Source organism: Artibeus jamaicensis, unplaced genomic scaffold (assembly GCF_021234435.1).
Source record: "Artibeus jamaicensis isolate MK-2021 breed Jamaican fruit bat unplaced genomic scaffold, CSHL_Jam_final contig_1998, whole genome shotgun sequence".
Classification (NCBI taxonomy): Eukaryota; Metazoa; Chordata; class Mammalia; order Chiroptera; family Phyllostomidae; genus Artibeus; species Artibeus jamaicensis.
Window position 1 is genome coordinate 7,293,508 of NW_026521407.1, and position 25,963 is coordinate 7,319,470.

Here is a 25,963-nt window from a genome sequence, read left to right on the forward strand (position 1 = left end):
ACTGAAACCCCCAGAGTGACTGCCAGCACATGATGAACCATTGGAGGATTTGTACACTGGGCCTGCTGGGAAGCCAGTGAACCACTGTTCCAACGCAGGCGATGCGTTTAGAGATCCCTGTGTTCTCTTCTCCTTGCCAGCCCTGGTGGGATTCACGGCACCTGTGATTTACTAACTGGTCCCCATCCAGAGCAGAGAAACCTGGCACCATTAACTTCCAATCCCTCCAGTCAGTTGTGACGCTGACCTCCCGGGGAAGCCTTCTGAACTTCTGCCTCCTCATCTACAGAACAATAGTACCAAACTGTAGGACTGTTAAATGAGATGAGAACCAGGCACATTCCCCTTTGTTGCTGCTATTCTTATTTCTGCCCCTGCTGTTATTGCCAAAATGATGTCTGCATCCACTCCATAAATATTTGTTGAATTTCCAATGGCTGGATGCAGCTCGTTTATTCCTGTCTTCTATCCTGTTTACATTGTCCTCTCTGAAGTTTGCTTGCATTTCCTTAGGGAGGGGCCAAAGACCCCAAGGTCACGATGGGTGGCGTTTGCTACCTTGAGCACCCCCTGCCATTCCAGCCTCATCCCAGCATTTCTGGAGCTGCAGATGCACAGCTCAGCAGCGTGTCTGGTGAACACTTGTCTGATCTTACCAAGTTCATCATGGCTGGTTTGAGCAAAAGTCTTTCCTTGACCACAGCATCAAGGAAAATATTCTATTCCCTCACTTTCTTTCTTTGGTGCACCCACGATTTTCTATAAAAATTGATGAGTCACCTACCTTCTGTTTTCCGTGGCACTTTCTTGCTCTATGTGTCCTATTCTAAACAGACATGGCAGCAGGACACCCAGAGACTGCTTCCAATGGGTCTATCCTGGAGCTGGTAAACTTTTCTTGAAGAGCTAGAGAGTAAATATCTCAGACTTGTGGGTCATGTGGTCTCTGTTGCAACCGCTAACCTCTGCAAAAGCAGCCATAGGCCATGAGTGTGGTTATATTGCAATAAAGTTTAATTTTCCAAATGTATAGGGTAGATTATTTGGATTTGGCTTACTGGTCATAGTTTTCCAACTCTTGTTATATACTGTTATCTAACTTTCTGTGGGGGCGACTTCCTCGTGAGTCCCCCCATGTGCCACAGATGACAATGAATATGGTCAAAACATTACATCATCTTGGGGAGAAGTGAGCAGTGGCCAGTTTCTCAAGGAAAAAGGCCAGCTGTGGCCAGTTTCTCCAAGGAAAAAAAGGACCCAAATCTCCTGCTCCTGGGCTTTTATTGGGTTGTAATACACAGGAATACAGGGTGGCAAGGATCAAACAGTAGAAAACATTTCAAAGAAATCTGAGGGCTTCAGAGTCTGTCAGGAACAGAGTTTTAGGGTTTCCTGCTTGAACCCTTAACATATGAATGGAAGCACTCTTAGCAGAGCAGATTTCACAGGTTTATCAGGAAGCCTTTGTGATGCCAGATTTTTCCCCAGGACACTGCTAGCAAGGCAAGGAGCTGCACCTCTCCCCATCAGGTATTCAGGCTTAAAGGGATTAGAGCCAGGAAGCGCTTCTTCCAAGAGTCCATTGCCCCTCTTTGTTGCAGCCCACCCTGAGTTCTTTCATGAAGGCCTCCCAAGTGATCTTGAGTCTGGCTTAGGTTGCCCCCCACTGTGAGGGGTCTTACCCATCATTGACTTCCGACCAAGCTTTGGGAGCAGGGGGAGGAAACTGAGGCAGCGTTTGCTACCAGAGACAGGCTTTGTCTCCTGCGGCTGGCATTCCAAAGGTTGTCCCTCGCCCTTAGCCACAAGAGGTAGAGATACAATTCCTAAAACCAGGCAGAGTGGTCTACAACAACTTTCAACTTCTAAAATACTTTTGCTTTCTTTTATCAAGTTGGTCATGTCTCCAATCTTGCCATGTTACTAAAAACCTAACAGATTGCTTGGGAGTCTCGTGGTGCTTACAATAATGTCAAGAGAACTCCACGTCCTGCACTCTTCTCCTGGCCAATTAAGTTGACTGTATTATTCAATATTGGAGATGAACAGCCACCCAAACTAGGATGGCTCCATCCTGGTCCCAGCCAAGGGGATTCAGTTTGAGTACACACTGTGTTCCTCCACTGAGATTCAGAATAGTGTGGAAATAATTAAGCATGAATCCTTAGGCAGATTTCTGGGGTTCAGAACCCAAGTCCAGCCACTTGCTAGCTGTATAACGTTGGCAAATTATTTAATACCTGGCCTTCTTTCCTGATTTCTTTGTTTGACCACTGTAGCTCTGACTTCAGAGGGAAAGTCGTAGAAAGGAGAACTGACATCCGATTCTCTGTCTTTCGTGACACTCGCTCCAGGAGGAGGCACCTGCCATGTTGTGAAGATACTCAAGAAGCCTCTTGAGGAGTCTTTCGTACAGAGAAACTGAGGCCTCCCACCAACAACCAGAACCGCTTCGCCAGCCACGTGAGTAAACCCCAATGAAAGTGAGTCCTCTTTCAAGCTTTCTAAAGACTGAAGCTTGCCCTATCTTAATGTGATTTACATTTCAAAAAATTGAGACATTCTCCTTCTTGTTCCCAGTCCTGGGCAACCACTAACCTATCCCTGCCTCTCTCAATGAGCCGTTTCTGGACATTTAATATGACTAGAATTATAATACATGGTCTCTTTCGGTGATTTCATTGAGCATGATGTTTCTGAAGTTCATCCATGTTCTAGTGCATATCAAAAGAACAGTAGTCTGTTTTGTTCTTTGTTGCATAGAGTCCCATTAAATGGATACAGCACATTTTGTTTTGCTAGTTGGTGGATATTTTGGTTGTCTTTAGTTTTTGGGCATTATGACTAAACTTTCCGTAAATATTCACAGGCAAGTCTGTGTGGGTACATATGCTTTCTATTCTCTTGGGTGTGGACTTTTGAGTAAAACTGAGTAGGATAACTTTGTGCTTATCTGTTTGAAGAACTGCCGAGCTGTTTCGCACAGTGGCTGCCTCATGTTCCTATTTCCAGCCACAGTGAAGAGTGCTCCTGTTGGCCCACATTCTCGCCAATATTTGTTATTGTCGCTATCACTTATTATAGATATTTTAGTGAGTTATAATGATGTTAATTTACATTACTCTAAGACTATTGTTGATGTTGAGTGTCTTTTCCTGTGCGCATTAGCCGTTTATCTATCTTCTCTGGTGATGTGTCTATTCACGTCTTTTGATCTGTTTTATAATTGGGTGTTTGTTTTTCTGAGTTCTAAGTGTTCTTTGTAAATTCTTAATTCGAGCTCTTTATCAGATGAGTGTTTTTGCAAATATTTTCTCTCAGTCTGTTGCTTGACTTCCCATTTTCATTGTTTCTTGAAATGCTGGGTTTCTAATTTTGATGAGATACAATTTATCCTTTTTTTCCTTTTTAATGACCATTCTTTTGGTGTTATATCTAGAAAATTTTTGCTTAACTCAAGGTGTTGAAGAGTTTCTTTTAAATGTGTTATTGCTTTAGCTCTTATGCTTATATCTAAAATTTATTCTGATTTACCTTCTATGCATCACATGAGGGGAGGGTCAAAGGTCCATTTTCTCAGCATCGTTTCTTGAACGAGCTACCTTCCCCACAATGAATTGCCCTGAACCTTTGTCAAACACCAACTGGCTACACATCTAAGGACTTATTTACGGTGCAGCACCACACCGATCCTGGTAACTGTAGCTTTGGTGTATGTTTTGAAATTGGGACTTGCACTCCCTACAACTCTGTTCTTTTACAGATTGTTTAGTTTATATGGAAATGCAAAACACCTAGAATAAATCACAGGATCTGCTTGTCAACCTGTGAAACAGTTTGACAGCAACCTCCCGGGAGACTCTGAGCCAGAACTGCCCAGTTAAGCCGGCTCTGAATCCCTGACCTATCAGCCCTGGGGATGATAATAATGCACATTGGTTCTTGAGTTAAGCCAGAAATTTTGGGGTTGTCTGCTTTGCAGCAGTGGAAAACTAACACGAAACACCCAGTTCTACTTCGCATGTCCCTGCCTGACATGTGGTGCCTCTAGAAATCCTGCTGCTCTTAGATTTTAAGATTAGCTGCTGTTGAAGAAAAAAAATGTGGCAGGTTGTAGAAGTGAGAGGGAGAGATGAGGAATGCAGAGGGAGGCCGGAAGCAGCAGTCAGCAAACTGTGGCCCGAGCGCCAAATCTGGAGCAGGACCAGTTTAAGCATGCTCTTTATAGTTTTCAAAGGTGTTTGTTGTTGTCGTCGTTACTGTTATTTTTAAGCCAGAAGACTATGCAATAGAGACTTTATGTGACCCTTTCCAGAAAAAGTTTCCCAGACCTTGACCTAGAGCACTAGAGAAGGGTCTGGACTGGAGATAAAGATTTTGGAGTCATGAGCATTTAAGTAATATTTGAAGTTATGGGGGAGAGAAGGTTTGATATTTCTGCCTAGAGCCTCATTCCCACTGGGGAGGAGATAACATCCTAGGGTCCCCCAGGAGAGGTATCAGAGACACAAGTGGTCATTTGGGTGTGCCCAGGGACAGGGGGGACTCTTAACTGCTCATACTCCCTGCCGGTAGACTGAGCATCCTGCCACCCTCAGACCCTCTCCAGGCCTCAGTTCTCAGGTGCAGGAGTAAGACTTGTGCTCTCACGGACAAGCTCCAGTAGTTTTTTAAGTTGTAGAGGCCTACATCTCACAAACCTGTCTGCTCTGTCCCCCGGTACCCTCCCTCCCTTTCCTCTACTTCCATGCCAGGGTATTAAGTATGCCTCCTCCAAGGAGACTGCAAATGAGGGCCTGTGGTTCCTAAAGCTATTTGGCCTTATCCCTTCAGAGTCCCATAGTAAGAGAGGATATGGAGTCGGTCCACTACACACCCATAGTGGCAGGCTGGCTGCTCGGCACCAGAATTACTGTCATCATTGAAAGGACCTAAATTGCCTTTTCCAGTGTCTGCGTCGCTTCTCTATAGGTCTGAAGGGCAAATGTGTTGCGTTTTGCCAGCTATCCCATTCTCAGGATTCCACCGCCATCTGTCCTCCAAAGCTCCATGCTCTCGGAGCCCCGTGTTCAGGCTTCTGCGACTTATGGCTCGCAAGTCTCTGCTGCTCCAAGTCAAAGCGGTGTTTTTCTTGCTGCTGTCCATTACACGAAGACCAGCTCTTCAGTCTATGTTTAATGTTCAAGGGAGGGGAGCCAGTTTTACTTTGTATCACGTTAATAACAAATGGCCACTTCATTGCCTGTGTTCCCAGGGTGACAGAGGGTGGGATTGTAGACATTTCTGTGGATCTCTCTGGTTTGGTGGGAAAAGCTCCAGATCTGGGGTCCCAAAAAATAAATAAATAGAACTAGGTTAAACTCTTAGCTTTGAATGACCTTGAGGAGTCATTTAACCCCAGGTTACTTAATTTGTATTGTGGGGATCATGCTGAGGATTACATATGATGAAATTTATACAAGCATTTGTATCCTGGAAATTTCTACGCCTAAGGAAGGGGATGTTTTTATTTTGCAAGGTAGGGTAATAGTTCAAATCTTTGTCCACTGGCAATGTAGAGCTAGAGTTTCTGTTTATCATAATTCATATCACAGATTATATAAATGGACAGAGAGTTCCTAAATTGAGGTTACTATGTTTCTTAAGAGAATCCAATTGCATCCAGTTAATAAGCTCTTTCCATAAACACACATCTAGCTGGAACTAATGATAAATGGGGGTGAACTTGCTGTGTGATTTCCTGCTTAAAATGAAAGGCAAGTTTATGGGTCTCAGCTGAAGCAGAGCAGAAGCAACTCCAAAGAAGCTGCAAATGACGCTCAGCATCTTCTCCCCACACTCTTTTCTCTCTAAAACTGGTTTGGTGGTTGATTTTCTTTTTGAAGAATTAGCCCCTTAAAAAGAAAACAATAAATTTAGTCTCTAGCAATGTTTACAATAGAATACATTTCAACCACCCAAGGGCAAGTGCAATGGGAAAGTGAGTTTGACCTTGTTCTCGAAACAAGCCTATTTATTCATCCATTTCATCATTCCCCTTAAGAAAGTTACAGCCCCAGGGAAAGTTTTTAAATTGTTAGAACCTCATACGTACTGAATTTCTCCCAGGGGCTCACAAGGATGAGGAGGCCACCTCTGGTCTCTGCTGAAATTCTAGAGTCAGGCCTGGAATGGGTAAGAGGTAGAAAGATCTGGCATGGGTTCTCATGATCCCTGCAATTTTTATCTGCAAACTTGAACTTTTTTTTTTTTTTTTGCCTTACTCTGCCTGAATTGGTGTCCAGATTTCAGATGATCTATTTATTTCCAATTTGATTCTCTCTTTGCATGGTGTATCTTGGAAAGCCCCAACCAACTGTGAGCGATAGCGGCTGTTCCCCTTGCCTTGCCTATGGTTATGAGCACCTCCAAAAGCCACTTACCTCAATTAAAGTTACTTTTTTTACCTTTAGAATAAGATCTAAAGTACCTGGTAAAGAGTATGTATGCACTATAGATAAGGGAACATCTTCCTCTCCTTCAGTCACTGTTAAGACCATAGCACTGCCAGCTATTGGATCCAATCCTTCTTTCCATCCCTTCCCAGGCTTTAGATCCAGCCTTTAGTCTGCTGAAATATGGGACTTTAGCATCTGCCCTTGTAAATTAAAGATCTTGGGTTGGAATGCATACCCGCATACCCACGGGCAACCAGCTCAGTGGTGTGAAGCTTAGACAACACGTCAGATATAAAGGAGCTCCCTTGGAATCACTTGCACTGGGTACCTTTCCTTGCAGACCTGCTATTGTTTGCAGACAAAATGGCTAAAGGTTATTTCTGATCCCTGGAGGACTGTATCAGGACTTACATCAGTCATTAAAAGCACACTGCGTGAGGTGGCTGAATGCATCCAGCAGCACAATTTTAGGCAGGAAACAGCGAGTTACTCCCAGGCCACCCTAGCACTTGTCTGAACACTTTATCTTGGTCCAGCTGCCAGAAAACGTTTCATTCTCTTCCCTTACATGCCGGGAGCCGCCTTTCCTTGGAAAGCTGAACTCGGAAACATTTTACGTTCTCCCAGGAAATACCTCCATTCAAAGCTATTGTGTTTAAGCGCTGGAGTGATTGACTTGAAAGTAACTTGCGTAAATCAGCGCTGTTGATTACTAAACACAATGGTAATTACTAGGGAGGATAATGAAAACACAGTGGAGTCTTATGAACACTATGTCAATTGAAAGTCGAACCTGTGATGGATTCTTAGTATCATGCTGCAGCTACAAAATGAGGGTTTACAAGTTTGTGGTGCTATGCTTAAGTTACTTTCCCTATTTTCCCATGTGAAAGTGTTGTTAAGTGGTCACACTTTCCCCCTTCTGCCCCGGGGGTATAGAAGGGACCTGAAGCTTATGAAAGAAGAGAAATTTACCTTCATAACTCTCAGTCTCATGTCGTTTCACTAATTTACACCTTTCTCCATGACAAGGATTAAGGATGTGAAGTGTCTTGTGCTTCGAGGAGAGCTTTACTGCAAAGGAACTTGAGGGTTCCATTGGAGCCAAGGCCCAGGGAATAATAGCCAGACCTTAGGTCCCACCTCATACTTTCCAGAGCTTGGAGGAGTTACATGCTTATTTGCCATGTTCTATTTCTAAAGGACAAGCCAATCAAGGAAAAAGTTATTTTGCTTTATAACATCAAATGTGAAGTATATTGCCTTATGGAATTATTTCAGAGGCAACAATCACGTGAATACCTTGGCAGCTCACTGTATTCTGAGCCTATTTTAAAAATTAGGGGTCTTGGCATTTTTGAAGTTACCCCTGGAGGTACTACTCATGGCCACTCCAAGATTCAGAAGGACTGTAGTTGGATGTTTTGTGTTTCTTGGTGCCAAGACCATATAAAGCCTCCAAATGTCAGCATAATCACTGTCCATTTATTCATTTATTCATTCATTCCTCATTCAGTAAGTATTCGAGTGCCCACAATGTGAACGATACTGTACCAAGCACCAGGGATATAGTGATACATAAGAGTAGTTCTCAGTGTGCGAATCATGTTCTGGAAAGATGTTCTTGATGCCCAGGGAGAGTTTAGGAACTTCTACTCTACAGTCTTACTTATTGTACACATGAGACCAACCCATTATAACCAGGATCTGAGTATAAAGGTTCTTGCTGCCCTTGGTTGATCAATTTATCCTATAAGCTTCTCTAAGTCCTTCACTGTGTATCTAAGTCTATTGTGCCTGCACCGAGAATGTGCCCTATATATAGCCATCGCTGATTAAATAAGCGAACAAGTAAAGGAAGAATGGATTCTTTGGGGCACCATATTTGGGAGCGATTGTCTTTGGCCGTTTTAGTAAGCTCTCTGCATTGCATGGGCCATCCATAGAAATCCAATACATATTTGCTGAGCACATGTATTCCTCGCAATCAGAAGCATCTTATTTGTCTCAAGTGTAATAGAAATCCTGACCCTACTTTCCCTGGGGTCTCAATCCCAAAGGAGAACACTCAACTACCAAAATCGTGAATAGGCCAAAAGCAGATTCCCTAAGTCACCCCCTTTTTTTTTGCCTAGGAATCTGGAGATGTTGAAACAGCTGTTTATAATTTCAGCCCAAATCCCAAATTAGTAAGCCTAAGTGGAAGAATCAGCCAGCCATGACTCTTGGCCCCTTAAAGCATCTTTAAAAAAATGTCAAAGCGACATTGACACTGCTGTTGGAGGCTTTAAATAACCACCAGCTCTGACCCTGGCTCTTAAGCTGAGCAGCCCCTACGCACGCTGTGTCCCTGGCTTCCTGGGTAGCAGATAACTAGTCAACACGTCGTCCTAGGAACCCCTTTTAGACCTCAGGCTCCGTTAGCAACAACACAACAAACAGTTGAAAGGGCTTCTGGGTGTAAGCTTCTGGCTGCTTCAAAAATTGTTGCTAAAATAAGGGGGGAGAGCTGCAGGTGTTCTCGGCCTTCAGAGGAACCAGCTACTGGTGCCGCATCAAGGCCAGGCATGTTGAACTGGACCCAAGTGCGTCCTTAGGCTCAGGGTTGGACTAGTCAGCAGGCAGCGTGAGAAGCAAGCAGGGTGGTTGTATTCGTTTTCTTAATAGACATATCAACTGTGTCAGTGAATTCTCTGACCCCACGCTCTGCCCTACTAAGCCATTATTAATGTCGCTTCTGCTTATCTTTTGGAAACTTAGACTGGACTGTGCCATGTACGCTTAAAATTGCAATCTGAATTGTCAGGGTACAGAGATCAATGTCAAATCCATGGCCAGCATTGAGCCCCCTGGCACCACCTGGCCATGAATGATTGGCCAGCCATACTGATTATATTCATTAGTGTCTGTGGGTATGCGGCTTCCACCTCCTGGAACTTCATTCCCCAAATACACCATGTGCCTTATCCCCATGGGGCATTTGGCAATAGCTGGAGACCTGTTTGATTTTAACAGTGATGGGGGGAGGTGTTACTGCTATTTAGCGAGTAAAAGCCAGGAAAATGGCTAAACAGCGTATAACACACAGGACTGCTCCTAACAATAATGAATGATCCAGCCCCAAACATCAGCAGTCGTGCCCAAGTGGAGACACCGTGACATATACTATTACCTCTGTCTACAACACCCTTCCTTCCCAACATGGTGAAAGGATCTTCATCCTTTGAACCCTGCCTAAAACGTCCCTGCTCTGGGAAGCCCCTCTCAGCTTTGCTTTCCTCTCTCTAGATGCTGCAGTTCTCTAATGTTATTTCCCAACCTCTACTCAAGTACCTTTAACATTCCACTTGACTATTCTTTCAAAGCCACACAGATGCCAGAGGTCACTTTCCCCTTAAGAACTGGAACAGCCTTTTTGAATTTCCAGTTCTGTGCTTGGTAGCAGAAGCCCAGACCACACATCAGGTGACCGCACGCTTGACTTGCAGGTTGTCACCATCAGGGGAGTGCCATCCAGGCTGCGGGGGTTCTGCACCACCTCCCGCAGGAAGTGCAAGCCTTTCCTCTGTATTTACAAACCCCCCACTCATGTGAGATATCTGTGCTTTACTGGAAGAAGGAGTAGAGGGAATCTCCATCTTAGCAAAGCAGGCAACGTCAGAGCGAATGTTAGACATCTCAGTTCTGAGAGCCTCAGCCATTTGGCTCTGCAGAGGCTTCAGCAGCCACCTCCCAGGTTATCTCTGGGCCCAGTCTCCGCACCGCCATCTCCCGCTCCACTCCTGCCTCTCTCATCTCTCCCTCACCTCTGCCCTCTGAGATCCGTTCCATGTATGTCATTTCTTTTGACCTTCTTCTGTTTGCCCTGCACCTCTTTTCCCCCAAATCAGTGTCCACTGGTGCTCCAGCAAGTCAATCGAAGTACCCAGAAGGAAAAAGTAAAACAAAAAGGGAGAAGTAGGTTTCTAGGTAACATTATGGTTTAAAAATGCTACTTTTTTTCTTTATTATATTTTGCTTCGGATGCCACTTCTCGAATACATATTCTTCAAGAACAGAGCTTGAGCCTCATTTACCTAAATGTCAGGGCAGAGAATGGTGCTGCGTACATGGTTGACGGTCAGAGAACGTCCATGGGCTATGCTTCCCCTGTTGGGACTGACATGGAGAGAGGATTGGTTAGTTGGGACACTCCCCAACTCTTGGACTTGCACATGGGGTGTGGAGGCTGGGGGCCATGTGCAGCCTGTGTCCAGATTTCATCTCTTTCATGGCAAACATGCTGAGATGAAAAAATCAAGCATGTTCATTGGGCACAGCTACTTTCCTTCCTCTGACAGCTCCTGCGTGAATCCTTTACACGCCGTGAGCATCTCTAGAGGGAGCGGGTACCAGTTCCATCAGCATGTAATCCCCTTTCGCTCCATTACAGAAAGGGGATACAGTGAGTGGCAATCAGGCTTCTTCTTTTCTTGGTCACTTAGTGACACAAGTTGGCAGGACACATGATACGCACTGCTCTGTGGGTGGGAGGGTTCAAAGGAGGAAACTTGGACCTGACTTAAGGAGGCTAGTAATCCACTTAAGATACTTGAGTGAGCAGAAACCAGTCCCTGGAAAGGCTGACGTCGGGCCCCTCTCCTGGACCGTGGCATGGAGCACGTCATCCTTACTGAACCCATGGTTCCTCGGCGAGGCTCCGGGCTCACTGGGGCTGGGCAGAGGTTCACGGTCTAGGTGAGGGGCTAGACCGTACTAAACTTTAGGGTCCAGTGTTACTGCTGCTACTGCTTCCTCTACTATGTCGAGGTTTTGTGGGCCACTTTGAAACTCTTACCATAATATTTTTGTGCTCCCAATGGTAAAATGCTCTATAAATACAATTTTAATTTAAAGAACACAAGTCTTATTATTACACGGCTGATTTGCAATTTCCTATAATAGTAGTAAGAATAAGAACACCATTAAAATACTGTTAGGCACTTTCAATAAGAACATTGATAAGCTATGCAAACACGTGTCATGGGATGAAAGGTAACCTGGTGGGAAGGAGGTACCAGGAAGGCAGGGAACATGAGAAGACTGGCTTTCTAATCCCAGTCCTGCCAACAGCTAGCTCTGAGAACTTAAATCATGATCTCAGTTTCCTCATCTCCCTGTGAAAATAGGATAATAGTAGTTGTCCTGCCAATGGTATAGATTTGCGAGGTGGATCTAAAGAAGCAGAGGACTTGGAAGAGCTCTGGGACGTTAAACGGTTTTTCAGAGAATAACAATGACACTGGAGTTACCTGAGCCATGATGGCCAAACCAGGCGCCGGTCTTGTGGCAGAGTTTTTTCAAAGAGTGTGTTGTGATCATGGCAGTCAGACAATGTCCAGGCCCTGTGCTTGGATGGGCCCTGTGTGACATGGGGATGCATTCAGTGACAGTGTGTCTAAGTGGTTTACACAGAGTGTGGGGAGGAGCAAGATGTGGCACTGGACAATGGTGGAGTGGTGATGTCTAGGAGCATCCCATGGATTTCCCGAGATGGCTGGTTGGTCATCACAGACATTCCTTTAGGACCTTCCAAGGGCATTCGCTGTGGTAGTGGGATCTGCCCTGGGAACCACACACTATAGGGGTCTCCCTGAAAGAGACCCCGTGGCTCAGTGCATCCATGCGTGTCAGTTCATGTCTCATGAAGGACTGACGAGGGCCTGTGTTGGCACAGTACCCGCGTTGGCTTTCTCAGAGGCAGGTCCGGGAGGCTCTCCATTTGCTAATCCCCCCATTTTCTGTTGCCCTGAAGTAAGGAGGACCCTGCCGTGAATGCCCATCCTGTTCCTTTATGCGTAGGGTGGTCCTTCCTCCTCGAGTTTGGTGAAAATCCCCACCAGAGGCTCAGGGGGTCGCCCTGAGGTGGGGGAGAATGTGCTTCCAGGGGCACTGCTCCTGTCTCAGGGCCTCAACCACAGCAAACACATTCCACAGGCGGAAAAACAGGCCCACCAGCAAAGCCGAGGCGAGCAGAACAGTTTTGGCACAAGGGCCTTGTGGCTGAAACGTTTGAACAGAGACGCTCCTTCACAAGCCTTCCGCGTCCGTCCTCCTTCAGGGGGAAAGCCGGGGGTACCCTTGGGGGAGCAAGTGAGGGCAATTAACAAAATGACTATCTTATTTATTTATTTGATCAATTGGTTGATTTTAGAGAGAGGAAAGGAAGGAGGGAGAGAGAGAGAAACATCAATTTGTTATTCCACTTACTTATGCATTCATTTGTTGTTTCTTCCATGTGACCTGACCAGGGATTGAACCCCTAACTTTGGCTTATCCGTATAACACTCTAACCAACTGAGCTACCTGGCCAGGCTGAAAGGACTAGTACTTATTAAAGGGTGAGTGGGGCTGAGGAAAGTCATCAGGGAATGGGGAACCAGGCAAAAGCTAGGTCTGATGTGGTAAGAGGAGAAGGAGGTTCCCTGAGCTCAGAGAGCGGGAGGAGGGAGACCCTGCATGGGACCTGAGATCTTGGGCGGAGGTACACAAGGACTAACCGCCCCCCCTCCCCGGCACAGCGACCAGAGAGTGGGGAGGCAACTCCTGCGGTCCCGCTATTTTCTCACCCTCAGCCTCCAGCCAGGCCTCCCATTTGCCGAACCTACAGGAAGCCAACAGACTGGGGGAGGGGGTGGTGAATGGAGAGGCTGCCTGCAGACTCCCAGAGGGCAGAGAACCTTTTCAGAGAGGAAAATGGAAGATAGCCAGCACATGTTGCTTGGCTAGAATACCCAGTTTTAAAACAGAACACCCAAACACCCAAACCAAAACAAACAAAAGAGTGGGAAGAGCGTGGAGTCACCAGTGGGGAGACTTCTGATCCCAGCTCTGGTACTCCCTTGCTGAAAAATCTTGGGTGGATCCTGCTGCCTCTCCCTGCGTGTCAGTACCATCCCGTCCTCCTTCCCCAGCGCCACGTGGGACGAAGCGAGTTTATCAGTACAGGTGCATGTTGAGTGTGAGAAGATGGCTGGAACCCTAGCAATCTGCGGGGCCAAGGGGAGTGTTGAGCAGCGTTAGAGGTTGCGACATAAAAGAGCGAGGAGGGTAGTGGTGGAGACTCTGAGATTCCTCAGAACCTGGTAGAGAGAGAAAAGAGCAAAACCGGAAGCTTGAGCTTGTCTCCTCCTGAGTCCAGCAGAGCCTGGGGCATTTTTGCTGACAGCTGCAGAGGGGAGCATAGAAGTAGGAGGCAAGGAAGCCCTGTTTATTCCCCAGTAAATGGAATGCTGACTGTTTTCATTTAGTGATTTCTTGCTGTTCTTACCTAGTTGCCAGAAAGGACCTCAGCGATTATTCATCTCAATAACCACATATCTCAGATGGACCCGGTCTCTGATTGCTGTCCACTCTTTAGAATGTATGGTCCATACCACTCTTTAGAATGTATGGTGCAGGGGATGTTTATAAGTAAAGGGAGTATTCTAAGCATATTCACCATCACAAACCTGTAAACATTATGTGCATAACCAGTAAATAGAAAAATAGCAAAGTATAGATCTTCTAAGAATGTAGTGCTTGAGAAGCATGGGTAATATATTAAGCCAAACCACGGTATAATTAAATTACTCATGCTCTGTATAAATCTGCAGGGACCACAGACACGAAAAATTGCCAGGTCTGTTTTGTAGTCCTTTGTGATGTCATGCTTCTACATTCTACTGCATCCTCTCAAAAAATTATCTTCATCATTACTGGAAATTAGTTACTCTTGTTAATATAAATTGCATGATCAAATCCTTCAATGATTTTGATGAATAAAGGACAAAATCTAAGGGTGAAGTACATCTATAAGCCAAGTCTCAAGATAGGACCACAGTAGCATGAGATAAGTAGAATAGATGCAAGATGGGAAGCAAAGGTGAAATAGGCATTACGTTTTCTCCCAGGCAAGGCTAAGCCAGGTACAGGGAATACTTGGACAGCCAGGTCACCGCTGGGCTGGAGTCTAGATGCGCAGACCTGGCATGCAAGCCATCGTTTAGAAGAAATACAGGTTGTGTTCTAACCTGCTACACTTGGAAAGTAGGACAAAGCCAAAAAGAGTTCAAGTGGAAGATATTGAGCATCTTAGAGTCCTAGTTGGATATAAAATATTTTTAGTATTTGTACACTGAAATCTTTTCTAATTTGCTCATAATAAAAGGATCCAGTAGGCAAGTATAAGGAGACTAAATGGTGATGGAAAAAAACACAATAAAGATTAAATAAAAAATACAATAAAACATAAAAAGAAATGCCATAAAAAAGAGAATGTTGAACTGGTCAAAAAAATAAATAACAACGGATTCCGTAATATGAGTTTTTGCTTGCTTGCTGACGCAGTAGCCAGTAGCAGTTCCATTGCTCATGGACATGAAGTGGAAGCCACTGCAATCTCTGACCACCCAACAACTCAGTTTAATTTTCCAAAAGCTGAGGAATTTTGCAGAGGGCCATGGAATCTATAAAATTCCCGTGGGTATAGGAAGGAAAGAATGCAAACACATGAAAGCGGGAGGTCAAAAACACGGCATCTATAGTTTCTTCTCTAGATAATCATAAATGAGCAATTTCCTGGTGGTATAAGGAAAGTTCTCAGATGAGTAGGAAAAAAATGCTGAAGGCTTTAACTATGCAGGAGTACAAACAGAGGAAAAGAAAGGGGGAGAAGGTGAAGAACTGTGAGGCTAAATATTGAAAATCAGAAATTCAAGGAAAGATTACTGATGACAAGTGCAAGATGATGAGAGAAGAAAGAGACCAGGCAAGACAAGAGGCTCAGCCTTCCAGACATGTTCTGGAGTGACAGGGAGAAAGGGTGATGTTCTTCTTTAAAAGAACGGATAAAATTCATGCCAAGAAAAAATCTGCTGATAACCAAGAGGCTTTCTTCTTTCCAGAACTTGTCTGAGGCAACAAAGGGGGCAAAGAAAAGGACAAGGATGACGTCATCAAAGGCTAACCTTGATGAAGGGCAGGGCCCACGGTTCCAGATGTGACAACCAAGACCCGAGTGTCAGTGAGGAGACCCGTCCCTGGGAGGGCTGGCTCCCCATGAGTGGTGCTCCTCAGAGGAGGGTTAGAGCAGACCATTGACTGCAGAATGCAGGGGTCTAAGGGAGAAGCCCTGGGCAAGCTTGGTATAACAGGAAGGTTAAGGGTGATATTTAAATAGAAGGGGGGATATTTAAATATAGCGTATTGGTTTCTTACTGCTACAATAAAAAATTAGCACAAACTTAGTGGCTTAACGGTACAGAAATTTATTGTCTTACCATTCTGGAGGCTGGAGAGTCCGAAATGGGTCTCAGCAGGAGAAACTCAAGATGCTGTCAGGAATGCATCTCTTTCTGGAAGTTCTAGGGGAGAATCTGGATTCTTGACCTTTCCTGCTTTTTGGAGGCTTCATGACTCTTCACCACTTTGACCTCTGCTTCCGACATCATGTGTCTTTCTCTGACTCTGACACTCCTGCCCTCCTTGTATAAGGATTGTTATGACAGTGGAACCAATTGATAATCCAGGGTACTCTCCCATCTCAAGATCCTTAATCACACCTGCACCATGCCCTTTGCCGTCTAAAGTAATAGATGCATCACAGGTTCCAGGGATTAGGACGTGCAGACCTTGAAGTGGGACAGTTCTATATTCTGTCTACTCTTGTTTCCTATTACTGTTGTCACCAGTCACCACACACAAAGTGGTTCAAAATAATACACATGTGGAGGGTTTTTTTTTTGCAGTTCTAGAGGACAAAAGTAAGAAACAGGCTTCACGGGACTAAAGTCAAGATGCGTTCCCTTCTGAAGGCTCCAGGGCCGTGTCTTGCCTCTTCCAGCTTTGAGAGGCCGCCCACACTCCTTGGCGTGTGGCCTCTTCCCCCTCGAAAGTCAGTGATGTTTGGCTCAGTTTTTCTCACATCCTATCACTCTGACACTGACTCTTCTGGATCCCTCTTCCACTTGTAAGCATCCTTGTGATTACAGTGGGTCCATTCACATAATCTAGAATAATCTCCTATCTCCAGGCAACTGATTAGCAACCTGAATTCCTTCTGTGATCTTAATTTGCTTCTGCCATGTAACCTGACACAGTCACCAGTTCTGGGGATTAGAACATGGACATATTGGTGGGGGGAGCATTCTTCTGTCTATTACATGTACTCTCCCATTAGAACTTCAGACCAACCCTATAGAACGCCACCCTCTCCATTTTATGGGTAAGGAAGCTGACTCAGAGAGCATAGGTGTCTTACCCAGGGACACGCCTATCCTGGCAAGCAGGCCTGGACTTGAACTCAGTTCTCTCTGTCTTGAAAAAATGCCTCTTTCCATGACACCATGGAGAATAGTGGATTCTGGATACGACTGAAAATGTGTAGCATCTACTGAGGCTTAAAGACTAGATTAAAGAAGACGCCTCGTAAGGAACAATGCAGGGGAGACTTTCTTACTGAGAAATTTTAAAGACACCATGAAACGTGCCAGAAGAAACAGGGGAAAAGGAATAAGGCAAAAAAAACCCTACCTTTTCCTAGACAAAATTTAAGACCAGGCGAAGGCCTTGGTGCCCCATGGGCTCTGATATCTTTCTCATAAGGTCATGTGCCAATGTGCATTCAAAGAGAAGTCTTGTGATCAATATCTGCAAATTCCTAAGCTTTGGGTTTCCTTTCTTTGTTAGTGCCTGACGCTACTTTATTTAATGTTAATGATTTAAACACACTGTATTGTTTCTGTAAGAAGTCCCAATTCCTTTTCAAAACAAAAAGGCATGAATATACAGGGTCTAGCAGAAGTAACGCCTGCTCGAGTGTGGTTGGTAGGGTAATAACAGGGGTGTAATAATTTGTGAATTTAATTTGAACATTTCCTCTAAAATGTCATATGGTGTGCTTGAGTGTGATATTTTTATGTCACAGAAGTACATACTTATGATTTTGTAATAAAAGATTTTGTTTAAAAAAAGGGTGTTATTTGTGCCAGACCCTGTATAAACCAATCAAGATAAAATGGGAAGAAGGAATAAAAATGCCCATTGATTTTACATCATTAGTGTTTCTGTGTTCAATAGTCATGAAAAGAAACCGAAGCCACAAATGGCGAGAGGGAAAGCAGGCCAGTGTTCCTTCCTATTGGGCGGTTTTTAGAGGGATCAGACCACAGGGAAGCGATTCGTGAATTAAGGACAGGGGTGAGAGATACACAGCTTTGTCCCAGACACAACATATACAGAGCGAACCTTTCTGGCAATAGCAGCATTTAAAACACAAGGATTCCACTGGAGAATTTAGGAGGCAAACTCTGTAATGAAAGGTTACTGTCTAGTCTGTTCTGCCTGGGTGCTCCAGGTCTAAAGAATAAACATTTATTGGATGGACAAAGGAGGCTTTAAAAATGCAAGTATACAAGAAAGTATAAAAAAAGACAATAGAAATAAATTTTAAGGGAGAAGGTATTAAACAATTGGGGAGCAAGGCAATCAAGGAAGCAGAAGGGAGCCAGAGGTGTAGGGATTGGTGTTGGGAAAAAGTCTGACTGTAGTATTGTTCTGTTGTCACGGTCTTTGGCTGTCACAGTCTATTTCCTCAGGGCCCACGCTGACAGGAACACAGCCTGGTGTGGCACCCGCCTGTGGCTGCGTGTCCTCTCCAACATGAGCGTGGAATGCAGACAGACGTGAAGTTTGACGTCACTGCAGAGGGACTTGGAATACTCCCAGCAGGGGCAGTTGGGAGATCGGAGCTGCTAAGGAGCAACCACAGCTTTGAGCTAGGCATACCTGTGGGAAAGGAGAATTCCTCTGAACAATAAAGGTTTTAAAACGGGAAAGATTTACAGCTGGTAGAGAGGAAGATGGATGGAGCAGAGTGGAAGGTATAAAACTCCAAAACCAAGTACCAAAAGCTGTCTTCACTTGTATATTTGAGATGTGCATCTCCAAGGTCAAACATTTTATAAAAAGCAATAAGCCCTGGCCTGGGTGGCTCATTGGGTTGGCTGTCATTCACCAGTTCCATTCCTGGTCAAGGCACATGCCTGGGTTTCAGGCTGGGTCCCTCATTAGGGGTGTGCGAGAGGCAACCAATCAATATTTCTCTCCCTCCTTTTCTTCCTCCATTCCCCCTCTCTAAAACACACAAAAAAAACCCCACACAAATAAATAAAATCTTAAAGAAGAAGTATAACAACCAGAGAGCATTAAATGGTAGGATGTCCAAATAGAGCAGGTTCTCAAATGATGTCATTTTTTCATACTGTTGCTGAGATGCCATAGAAACTTAACTCTTGTTTCTGTCAATTAACCTATGGTAAAATTCGTTTCATTATACGTCATTTAGCTTGAAGCCGCAGAAGCTATCAGCACTGTTAACTGAGGATTTACTGTACATCCTTTGGAAATCCTAAGTTTTCTATGAATGTCAATCCCTCACATTTGCTGGTTCTCAATCAGTGCTTGCTAACTGGAGATGAGCAGAGACAAAATCTGAGGGTGCTCCACAAAGCCCTAGGCAGTGATACTGGCCGACATCTAAGCATCTGTATGTGTTGTGTTTATGCACGAACACCTTTGTGAGTTAGAATGCTACTGAAAAACTTTAAAGGAAACAAAAAGCATCATTAAAACAATATTAAGGTTCTAACAGACTGAGAAGGGAATGTCACATCACGATGTGACAGAAAGACCTGAAGGCTGTGTGGCATAGGCCCCTCATCTTGTATCATCGTGAAGTGCTTGGTCTCTGACTCCATCTGGTTCAAGTCTGATTTGTTCCCAGGGCCTTCAGGATAATAGCCTCTGCTTAGCCTTGCATATAGAGGGCTCTGCCTGAGGCTTGAGTTTTTCAGCCCCTCTCATATCCCCTTCTATTGATGTGAAAGAAGCCTACACTTTCTCTGTACAGTGGAAAGATGGATTTGGGGTACCACAAGAGCTCTCATCCTCTCAGGTGGAGCCTTCTCAATCAACACACCTCTTAGCCTTTTGAAGCATCGGGCACATGGACCTCGGATCTGTAATAATCTCAGGAAGTCACTAAGCAGGGTATACTGTGACAAATGCATGCTTCATGGAGAGAGAACCCTCAGACACTGCCGATGGGAATGTAAAAAGGTGTAGCTGCTTTGAAAAACAGTCCAGAAGTTCCTTAAATGCTTAAATACAAAAGCACCATGTGGCACAGCAACTCTGCTCCTTGGTATATATCCAAGAGAAATCAAAGCATCTGCCCATACAAAAGCCTGTACACAAATGTCTACAGTAGCTTTACTCATAAGACCTAAAAGGCAAAACAACCCAAATGTGCATCAGTGGATGGACTGATAAACAAAATGTTATATATCCATTCGGTAGAATAGTCTTTGGCCGCGAAAAGGATGGAGTACCAATACATGATACAACTTGGGTCCACCTTGAAAATATCATTGCACAGTCACAGAAACCAATCACAGAAGTCCACTATTACATGATTCCTTTCATAGAAAAGTCTAGAATAGAAAAAAACCTACAGAGACAGTAAATGCATTTATGGTTGCTTAGTGCTGGGAATAAGGAGATTTTTTTTCCTGAGATGATAAAAATGTTCTAAATTTGACTGTGTGATGGCTGCTCATATCTGCAAATACACTAAAAACTATTGAAGTATATACTTTAAATGGATGAACTATGTGGTATGTGAATTGTACCTCAAAGAAGCTAGAAACAAAAAATGTTGCATCGTTGGCCAGGTTCTCCATTGGTTAGAGCATCACCCCAATAAAGCCAAGTTTGTGGGTTGATCCCTGATCAGGGCACATAGAAGAAGCAACCAATAAATTCATAAATAAGTGGAACAACAAATTGATGTTTCCCTCTCTCTCTCTCACTCTTCCCCCTCTCCCTTTCCCTCCCTCCCTTCCCCCTTCTCTCTCTAAAATTGATTAAAAAACTAATGAAAAGGTTATACTCCTCAGCCTCAAGCGGTATTTAGCAAAGGTATTCTTTTATCCTTAATCTCAAATTGCTACAAATCGTACCCCCACCCCCATTCCTCCAGGCCACTGGTGCTTATGACTGCCAGCAGAGTCAAAAGACCTGGGTCTGAATGTCTAGGTTGTGTCACCTGAGATGAGTCATGAGACATTTTAAGCCTCAGTTTCTTCTGTAAAATGATGCAGATAGAACCTTCCTGTAAGTCAGAGTCCTTTAGCAAGTGCCTGGCTGGTACATTTTTCAGGCTCAGCAAACCAGACCTGGCATTGTTGTCCTCCCAAGGTTAACCACACATTCTGAGGTTTGCTTGTCAATCAGGGCAGAGTCTTGGGGCCAGTTCCTACAGCCTATTTTCTAAATGGAACTCTTGAAAACCATGTGTTAGAGTTGTTCATTTGGGAACTATAAATTTTTGGAGTCTCCAGAAGGAAAGATCCTATTGGACATGAGCACCTAGCGGGAGCCTGAAGCTGAAATGGATGGGTTTTCACGAATTCCTCTCTGCCTGCCATTGAGTCAAGAGCAACCAAGATGCATGGAAGACGGAACCATGCAAGACTCCATGCAAACTTCTGGTTGAAATGCATTCCTCTGAGGAGAGGGTTTCTAACTCTGAAAGGAGCATCTGACTCCCCAAAATATTGAAAAAGAAAAAAACAGGGATTCAGGGAATGAGTCAAGACAGAAAGATCCTGGAACTCAATGATCTTTTAAGAAATTTCCTTCTTCTAGATTCCTTTTCTTGCAAACCTAGTTAAGAAACAAAATGAATTATAGCTCATAAATCTTTTAGTGTTGGCTTGCCATTATGTCCTTTATTCATCAAAATTATTGAAGGATTTGATCATGCAATTTATATTAAGTTGAGTAACTAATTTCCAGTAATGATGAAGATAATTTTTTGAGAGGATGCAGTAGAATGTAGAAGCGTAGAATGAGTGTAGAAGCGTAGTAGAGTGTAGAATCACAAAGGACTGTAAAACAGACCTGGCAATTTTTCGTGTCTGTGGTCCCTGCAGATTTATACAGAGCATGAGTACTTTAATTATACCATGGTTTGGCTTAATATATTACCCATGCTTCTCAAGCACTACATTCTTAGAAGATCTATACTTTGCTATTTTTCTATTTACTGGTTATGCACATAATGTTTACAGGTTTGTAATGCTGAATATGCTTAGGATGAAATATTATCAATGCTTACTATCTGAAAAGCAGGAAACTTTCTTAAAGGACAAAAGTTCATTAATATTTGAAACATTCCACATCAAGAAAAACTCGATGCTCAATTTTGTTTAGATAAGCATTTTCACAAAATGTAGGAAATTAAATTTCTAATTGGTAATCTGGGTAATTTAAGTAAAATAAGTGAAGTCATAGCATTGCCCTTACATCATTTATCCATAAATTTGTTCAATATTTATTTATTTATTTATTTATTCACTGAGGGCAGCTATGCCTTGGACTGAGGATAAAATAGTGAACAAAACAGGAGAATAGAGAACCTGCTCTAAGGAGGAAGCTTGAAAGTGTTTTCCCTTCCCTTGCTGTTGAATGGAATTGCCATGCCAAAAAAAAAATTATTCAGAGTCGTTCGAGTTATGTAACCAGAAAGTCATTGGAAGCATTACTGCATAACTCAGGGCTGATTTTCAGAGACAGGGCCCTTGAGTTTATACTAAAGAAGAAAATGCACAAAAAAAATGAGGTCCTCTAAGAGAACTGTACGATGTGTGGCTTTTTAAGCCAAGAACAGATGGAACATTCCTGATCAACAGTTCTCTCATGTAGGTGAAGAGAAGTAACAGAGAATGAAGTTAGCAAGCTTCCCAAGATTTCACTGCAATCCATTATGTGACTCCGGCAGGGTCAGATACACCGTCACCTTCCCTCCATAGCTACCTAGAAGACCAACACCAAGGTACCTTTAGGAGACCTTCCGAGTACTGATAAGAAAACATCACTCTCAGGCTGGGGTCAAGAGCTTTCTGGGCACCACTATGGAGAATGACCTTGGCTGGACCTCCTCCTTTCATGTTTCATCCAGATTAAATAATAAAGAATATTTACCCATGACTAGCATGCTTTGCCTCCCTCCCTCCCCCTCTTCCCTTCTCTTTCCCCTCTTCTCTCCTCCACTTCTGTACTGTAAGTTCCTTGTGAACACACTCAAGTCTGTGTTTCTCATCATAGTCTCCACACCTAGCAGAGGGCACCATGTAGAGACATTCAATAAATATCGAGAAATCAAATGAATGAACAAGTGAATGAATTCAGCACATATGTGTAGAGAGCCTACCATGCACAGAGGCTGCAGCAGGGTTCTGGAGGTGGGGGTGGAATGGGAAGTAGATTCAAGGACGAAGTAACAGTCCTGTGTTAGTGAGGTCTATGCCCTTCCATTTAGCCAGGATTGACCTTGGAACACAGCCTCTATACATCAGAAACGCCTGGTTTGCTTTCTCTTCCCCCACATTCTAGCTGTGTGAACTTAGAGAAATTATTGGAATCTCCTCGAGCCCCACCTCCTTGATTCTGGCGTGGAGTAACACCTACCCATCCTATCTATCAGGGTTGCCATGAGGGTCAACTGATTGAATGTGCATGAATCCCTCTGTAATCTATTCAGCGTAGTTATTTTTGTCTAAATAGGAGATAAAACATATAAAAACACTAGTAATTATAAAAGTGATTATAAAGTGATTATGGCCTGAGACACGTTCAGCTAAGAGCCCGTGCACATGGTTCACACTGCAAAAATTAGACTAGTGCTGCGCGATCACTTTACCACCTTCACTTTTATAGACGAGAAAGCTCATCTGGAGAAGTTAGGTGGCTTGCCCAAGGCCACACAGCTAATAAGTAGCTCAGAAGGGATAGCAAGGTGTCCTCTGTCATTGAAGTCTGGGTCTATCTCGCATTCATTTCAGTCAATTTGCATAGAATCTACCAGCCAAAATAGAGTAGCATTTTTTCCATTTCCCTGCCCTTTTATTCATTGATATCCCTCTGATGTAAAGCTTTTCCATAATTTGATCATTTTTATTAACTGACAGGAAAGCTTATTTCTCTCTTGACGTATGTCTGATGATACTCTTGAGACCATTTAAGGAAATACAGAAAAGTGCCTTTGGCCTGTGCACGAGGTGTTTTAGCTGCACCTTCAGAGCATTCCTCCAAAACAGAGAGTGCTCTCGGCAGGCCCCACCATTTAACCTTGGGGAAATAATTAATCTTTCTGTGCTTCAGTTTTCTCATGAGTAAAATAGGGATCATGGCACTTACCTCTGAAAAAGAGGAGAAGTGGAGCCCAGGGATTGGGTGTGTGGATCTGAATCCAGATTGGGGGTTCAGAGCCCAGCCGTGTCCTTTCCTGTTGTGGGGCCTTGAGTAAAATACTTCACCTCTGAAAACCTCAGTTTTTTTCTCTTATTCAAGGAAATTATAATAATACCTGCCTCCTAGAGCTAAGATGGTGATCAAATGGGATAGTATTGATCAAGTGCTTAGCACAATGCTTGGCGTTGAGTGTGAAGAGATCAGTAGGAGATGATAACAATAACAATATAGAGAAGGCAGCCTCATCTTGTGCTGGTTCTCTCATTAAGCTGTTCTCCTCCTTTCTTTTACCTGAAAAGCCACTTTCCTGTTCTCTAAAAAGAGGAAAAGGAGAATAACAAAATTTGCCTTTCCCAAATAACTAGAATGATCAAGAACAATGAGGAGTAGGAATGCACCTTGAAGATATAGAATGAACCACATAAATCCAAGATTTTACTCTCAATATGCCCTTGGAGTAGTGTCAGAACTACTCAAGATCCATATGGTTCAGAGTAGGTTTGCCTTCAATTCCTCAATCAAGTTTTCAAGAAACACAATTCAAGCACAACACACCTATCCCCAGGGACCAATTGCGAACTATCTGTCATCTGACACATTATAGCACACTTCCTTCAAAAAAAATGCTCATTGAATGTTGTACAATGAGCCATTTCCGAGTCCTGGGGCTGAGCAATAGCGACCCACAGTCCCTTTCACCGTTTCAATGAGCTGAATGCTGTTTGTTTTCTCGCAGCCTAACCAACTCAGCTTCCCATCTCATTTCCCAAGGATTAACTCTTCCTGCTCAAAGGGGTACCCATTCTTGTTGAGCTAGCAGAAGTGGACTCATTCTAAATCTGTAGACAGCAGGATAAAGCAGATCATGCGAGCTCTCTCTGAAGCTTGGCTCTTCTTTACTCTCAAAACTGGACTCACCATTTGTTTTGAACCAAGATGAACAGGACTTCGGAGGGTCAACCTTTGTCAACAATTTACCAGGCGTTTGACGTCTCTACCCTGTTAGTGTCCAGGGTTTAACATTTACCTAAAGGCCTCAAGGACTTAATATCTACATGTTCTGGACACTCTTCAATACACTGTTTAACAAGTTCCCCTTGATGCTTCTCGCCACTGAAGCTGGTCTTGCTAACTCCAGAGTCTCCCTAGTGACACCAGCCTGCTCCTGCCGTGTCTGCTTTAGAGCCTGTTCAAGAGCCACGAGACCTGGGCTTGAATCCTGATGCAGTGAGTTGCTAGCTGTGGATGCATGGGTTTAGCCTGTTCAAGCTTCCATCTCCTTGTTTGCAGAATGGGGTTTCATCAGTTTCCTCATATGGTTCTTGTGAAGATTAAGCAAGACAATGAGTGTAGAAGTTGCTTTTTTCAACAAATGGTACATGAGATAATCTTCAGCAATATTAATTGAAATTGGGTGCTTGCCTATCCCTCTAATATCTGATTCCATCAGGCTTCCATATCCTTCACATCCTTTTGGTCCTGACCCTTCTTCATTGTTATTTGTGCCCATTCACGCGGATACATTGGCCTTTGATTTGATGCCTGGGAAATGGCATCAACATTCTAGATCTATGTCAGTGACAATATATGTAATGCACTTCTCAAACCTTCAAGGTTCATTTCTCCTGGAAAAGCCCAAATGCAGATGAGACATCTGGTTCTCATGTACAGATGGTCCACACAGGATTTGCGTCTTTGTCAAACAAAGCTCATGTGAACCCTTGTGTAGACTCACTCCACATCTTCTGTTCTCTTGTTAGGGATTAGAGAATAGGATTTTAAAAAGTGACAAGAGTATAATGAAAATCCTCTCTGAAATCAAACTGTTTTATGTTTCACTGTCAGTGGAGTCATTCGGTTTTTTTAAACAAATGCTTTTTAAAATGTTTCCCATGTATATGGCACTGTTTTCAAATCTACAGAGTAGTTAAAAAAAACAAACAAACCATGGTATAAACTCTGCTCAAAAAGGTAACATAAACCATTATGTAATCCTATCTTTTTATACAGAGTCTTAAACTATGGATTGCAAATCCCAGGTCAAGGCTTCCTAACTGGAACCATGAGCCCCAAACTCTGGATTTGATTATCAATTTAAAATCAATGAATATTTGTTAAATGTGTAGTACTGTTACCAAACAAGAGGTTCAAGGCGGGGGGGGATACCACATTCGGCCCACCTAGGGATGCCA

General features: G+C 43.7%; 1 protein-coding gene across 2 annotated transcripts in view; it reads left to right on the plus strand.

Moving 5' to 3' along the window:
- Positions 1–2,370: 2,370 nt before the first annotated feature.
- Positions 2,371–25,963, plus strand: part of PCTP (phosphatidylcholine transfer protein) — a 131,451-nt gene continuing 107,858 nt past the window's right edge. The window contains exon 1 of one of the 2 annotated variants that reach the window (XM_053656649.1): positions 2,371–2,463. The gene's annotated coding sequence lies outside the window, so the exon portion shown is untranslated. The remainder of the gene's footprint in view (positions 2,464–25,963) is intronic. The other variant, XM_053656655.1, reaches the window with a different exon arrangement.